Consider the following 6,000-nt stretch of genomic DNA (forward strand, 5'->3'; position numbering starts at 1 on the left):
GCCTTACAAGCCCCAGCATGGACAAAAAAAACTACCCCATGCGCGCGCCTACTCCGTTTCCATGGAGACGAATCTACACACTCCGGTGTTGTGCCAAGGCAATTAGCAGCTTTGTTGTGTGGTCACAGAACAAACAGTTTAGAAAGAAGTTATATTGTAAAGCTACAACATTTAAACTTTTAAATACTTTGCAGTTGGACACGTTAGCGTTTTAAAGTAACAGCAAACGTCAGGTATTGCGTCAGTGGTTGTCATGTTGACAGTTTATAAGGCGGGCTGTTAGTTTGTTTACCTGATGGAGTGACGACAACGTGTTAGCTTGTTGCTATATATCTGTTTGTTAAAGTTACTGTTATAGCTCCTAACTTCACCTTCTACCAAGACTATAAGGTAAGGTACATGCAGCATAAATGCAACTCTATTGACAAAAACAGTCATAGCCTGAAGGGTGAGAGTTAAGGTCCTTATCAGTGGTGTAAAGTAACTAAGTATATTTACTCATGTACTGTACTGAAGTACAATTTTAAGGTACTTTTACTGGAGTGTTTCCCACTTTCAATACTGTTAGTGTTACTTCTACTAATACCAAGACAAATATTGTACTTTTTACCCCACTACAATTATTTGAATACTTGAGTTACTATAGTTACTTTGTAGATTTTGATTATTATTACAAAAAAATGATTAACCACTTCAGCCCTATGTATACTATAAGCTATTTAAAAATAGCAGATCTACAAGCTCACAACGTGTCGCAAAGCAACGCGTTTTGAGCTTGTAGATCTGCTATTTTCAAGTATTTTCATACATTTGGAAACTTGTGAAATGGGACATTCTGCATAATGAGTACTTATACTTTCAGTACTTACTGTAAGTATATTTTAATGCGAATACTTTTGTACTTTTACTCAAGTACATTTTGAATACTGGACTTTTATTTGTAACAAGAGTATTTCTACATTGTGGTATTGGTACTTTTACTTAAATGCAAATGTGAGTATTTCTTCCACCACTGTCAGCATCTAACTCTATTGACAGAAACAGTCATAGCCTGAAGTAATAATACGTTTTAGGGATGAGAGTAATGGTGTCAAGCATGGGAAAACAGACTGACTCTCACTAACCATTGCAGTGGTGAACCGACAGTAACTAAGTAGCCTACATTTACTTGAGTATTGTACTTACAGTATCTGTAGAAGTACTTTTATTTATTTAGAAAGGCTTCTTTAAGGTACATATTTCTATGTTCTTATATTCATGACATTCACTCCACTGTATTTCAAAGTCACATGATGTGACTTTGAAATACAGTGGAGTGAATGTCATAAATATGTGACTCACATATTGTACTTTTGACTACACTATATTTCTAGGAAGGGAAAAGGTACATTATAGACTATGTGAATTAACTACTTAAGCCCTATTTCAAATGTAGTTAAAATAGCCAATCTACAAGCTCACAATGCATTCTTTTTTTGAAGAAGACCGATGCACACTTTAAAGGTTGGCGACCGGTGCGTAAGACGAAAGGTGCAAATATTTAGAGGGGGATCTCTGATGATATCAAAGAAGAGGCCTAGCACACTGTCAGGAACTTGCAAAACAATGTACTCTTTATTTCGACGTTTCGGTCGTTAGACCTTCATCGTAGTCTGTCCTGATGAAGGTCTATAACGAAATAAACACCCACCTTTTTTTTTTAAAGTTCCTGACAGTGTGTGAGTCCTCCTCTTTGATATCATCAGAGAACCCCTTCTGTATAGTCGGAAAATGTATTGAAAATCTTTGAATCTGGTTTTTAAAGCATGTACTTTTGAATACTTTTAAAAAGCAAATACTCCAGAACTTTAACTGAAGTGCAAATTTGACAGAGCTACTTCCCACTTGTAGTTAGTTGTGTAACATGATTAGACCCAGGAGTATGTAGCCTTACTTTGACTCAGGTACTGGGGGTTATTGAGTACTTTGTCCACCACTGGCTACAGTATATCTGTTTTTGAAGTCACTCACATAGCACAAATGCACATTCCACCAAGGCAATAAGGTATTGACAAAAAAAAAAACTGTCATAGCCTGACATTATAATGCGTTTTACCAAGGGATGAGTAATGCTGTGACGGCATGGGAGACTGGAGAACAGACGGACAGACTCTCACTAAGCGCCTGGCAATAGCTCTTCCTCTGTCTGTAAGTCCATTGTGTTTTCCAGCAGCAGATAGTTAATCTGCCCGCAGCACACTGTCTCTCCAGCAGCCAATATTAATGTTATTGATCACTGTCAACTTACCTGCCTGTGTGTGTGAAGTTCCCATGGCTTCTCTGTCTCTCTCTCTCTCTCTCTCTCTCTCTCTCTCTCTCTCTCTCTCTCTCTCCAGTCAGTGCGAATGTTTCTTTTTTCATTACTCTTTCTCCTGCCTTTCCTCCTCCTCTCCAATAACCTGTATCCTTTATCCCATCAAGACCGGGAACACATCTGTGTAAACCATTATTTTATACTTTGGGCTATTCAAAAAATAGCAGATCTACAAGCTCATAGCGCGGCACCGAGTGCCGCGCTATGAGCTTGTAGATCTGCTATTTTTTGAAAAATCGTGAAAATGTGTGCAAATCTTTGAAATATATATTTTTTAAGCGAACATTTGTAACTCAAATCTTTGCTTCTGGGGGGTCCCTGGAACTACATATTTTGAGATGGGGGGGGGGGGGGGGTCCGCGGCCAAATACATATAATTTTGGGGGTCCTTGACATGAAAAAGTTTGAGAACCACTGATTATTATAGCAACATAAGTGTTTCAGAAAACTGTTAGGATTTTTAGAAGACGTTTAGTAGAATCAGGCCTCGGGCAGGTCTAAATGGGTTATTGCACACAGTCATTAGAAAGTGACAACTTGTGTGTGTGTGTGTGTGTGTGTGTGTGTGTGGGGGGACTGAATCAAAGTTTCAATAAAGAAGTGGACCGCTGTGGGCTTTGACAAGTGGCGTGGCTGAGGCGGAGCAGAACGCAACCAACAGAGAGAGGGAGAGAGAGTTGGAGAGAGAGAGAGAGAGGGCGACGTATCAGTCCCACCAAGATAAATAGTTCATGAAGTTGTTGACTCCAGCATTTTATTACTTTTGTCTCCGAATTTTCCGCCTGCCTGCAGCTCCATTTGCTCACACAAATGGTTCAGCATCCTCCTGCCCACAGGGAGCCTGTCAATCCGCTGTAGTGGAAACACGGGGGGAGAGTTTAATGTTGAACTCGGGTGGCCTTTCTCCTATTTCTACAAATGTCTTCTAAATCCCAACAGTATTCTGAAAAAAACGTATGTTTCTATATCAGTGGTGCTCAAACTTTTTCATGTCAAGGACCCCCAAGATGATATGTATTTGGCCGCGGACCCCCCATCTCAAAATATGTTGTTCCAGGGACCCCCCCAGGAGCAAAGATTTGAGTTACAAATGTTCGCTTTAAAAAATATATATACGGTATTCAAAGATTTGCACACATTTTCACGATTTCTAAAAAATAGCAGATCTACAAGCTCGTAGCGCGGCACTCGGTGCCGTGCTATGAGCTTGTATATCTGCTATTTTTGAATAGCCAAAGTATAAAATAATGCTTTTTAGCTCACAAAAAAAGTCTGGAAAGGCTCCTAATTGACTGGTTTTGCAGAACTACACTGGAACTACATATGTTACGTAGGCAACGTCGTTGCTGATTGGATGTTGTTCCAACGAACGAATCACGAATCACAACGATCACACTGGTGTTTTTTTCCCCCGCCCGCACCACAGACCAATCAGAAGCCACGGTTCGTTTTCAGCCGTATGCAGTGGTGTAAAGTAACTAAGTACATTTACTGTACTTAAGTACAATTTTGAGGTATTTGTACTTTACTTGAGTATTTCCAATTTCCAATACTTTTAGTTCTACTCCACTACATCTCAGAGGCAAATATTGTACTTTTACTCCACTACAAATATTTGAAAACTTTAGTTACTAGTTACTTTGCAGATATAAATTATGATATTATGAAACATACATTAACCACTTTAGCCCTATTTTACACATGGGCTATTTTCAAACACTTTAGTACTTTTACTTTTGGTTCTTTAAGTACATTTTGATACCAATACTTTTGTACTTTTACTCAAGTAAATTTAGAATTCCGGACTTTTACTTGTAACAGAGTATTTCTCTCTTGCAGTATTGATACTTTTACTTAAGTAAAATATCGGAGTGCTTTTTCCACCACTGACCGTATGGTATGTCCCGCCTCCCTTGGAGATAGGAGCCTTTAGGGAAGGCCCTAGGGAAGGTCTGTTGGGCCCTTTGACAAACATGCAGTAGGTTGACAGACACACGTACAGGTTGACACAAAAGTCTGATTTATACTTTGTCATACGACATGTCACCCGCCGAATATAGCAGATCTACAAGTTCACAACGTGTCGCATTGTGATGCGTTGTTGTAAGCTTGTATATCTGCTATTTTTGGCAGGTACACAGTAGGCTGGCACGAGGCCGGAGCACACCAGTTGGGTCACGGATTGGACACGACACTTTGAGTTATATTATTTCTGTTGTTGAACTATCAGGGGAGCCAAGTATGACACACACACACACACACACACACACACACACACACACACACACACACACACACACACACACACACACACACACACACACACACACACACACACACACACACACACACACGTATACACACACACACACGTATACACACTCGCATGAGCTGTGTTGCAAGCGCACGTAAACACAGCTGATGTGTTGGTGCATTTGCAATTATCACCACAGGTATGGAGATCATGTTTCTTTTGAAAACGTTAGCGAGTCTATTTAGTGCGTAATGAAAGGCTGTGGCCTCATAGCCAGTTCATTCACACCACTTTACTGTGGCTATATTAAGTCATCTAGCTTGTGTGGTTGCTATGGTAACTGCAGTGTTGCCTTTTAATGCAATATTGTTGTGCATCTTGACTTGCCATGTTAATGAGAATTAATGCTGTGATTTTCTGTTTTAATGAAATATGGATTTTCCGGTGTATGTCATTGTATGTAATTGCTCATTGTTTCATTTAAATTTCCATCCCTTTTTCCTTTTGCTTGAATATTCATGCTCATATTTAATATTTGATTTATATTGTACTGCCTATGCAATTGAACTTTATTATGTCAAATGAGCTATTAAATATAATATTGTAACTGAGTTCCAAAAGAAAAAGGCTTTTTTTTCCAACTGACCCAGGGAAAGCCAAGTCTGTCTCTCTGTCTCTCTGTCTCTCTGTCTCTGTCTCTGTCTCTGTCTCTGTCTCTCTCTGTCTCTCTGTCTCTGTCTCTCTCTGTCTCTCTGTCTCTCTGTCTCTGTCTCTGTCTCTGTGTCTCTCTGTCTCTGTCTCTCTCTGTCTCTGTCTCTGTCTCTGTCTCTGTCTCTGTCTCTGTCTCTGTCTCTGTCACTGTCTGTCTCTCTCTGTCTCTCTGTCTCTGTGTCTCTGTCTCTGTCTCTGTCTCTGTCTCTGTCTCTGTCTCTGTCTCTCTCTGTCTCTCTGTCTCTGTCTCTGTCTCTCTCTCCCTGTCTCTCTCTGTCTCACTCTCTGTCTCTGTCTGTCTCTGTCTCTGTCTCTGTCTCTGTCTCTGTCTCTGTCTCTGTCTCTCTCTGTCTCTCTCTGTCTCTCTCTGTCTCTCTCTGTCTCTCTCTGTCTCTCTCTGTCTCTCTGCGTCTCTCTGTCTCTGTCTCTCTCTGTCTCTCTCTCTGTCTCTCTCTGTCTCTCTGTCTCTCTGTCTCTCTGTCTCTCTGCCTCTCTGCCTCTCTGTCTCTGTCTCTGTCTCTCTCTGTCTCTCTCTGTCTCTCTCTGTCTCTCTCTGTCTCTCTGCGTCTCTCTGTCTCTGTCTCTCTCTGTCTCTCTCTCTGTCTCTCTGTCTCTCTGTCTCTCTGCCTCTCTGCCTCTCTGTCTCTGTCTCTCTGTCTCTCTGTCTCTCTGTCTCTCTCGC

This window comes from Gymnoscopelus braueri (assembly GCF_963280865.1).
Source record: "Gymnoscopelus braueri genome assembly, chromosome: 15".
Taxonomy (NCBI): domain Eukaryota; kingdom Metazoa; phylum Chordata; class Actinopteri; order Myctophiformes; family Myctophidae; genus Gymnoscopelus; species Gymnoscopelus braueri.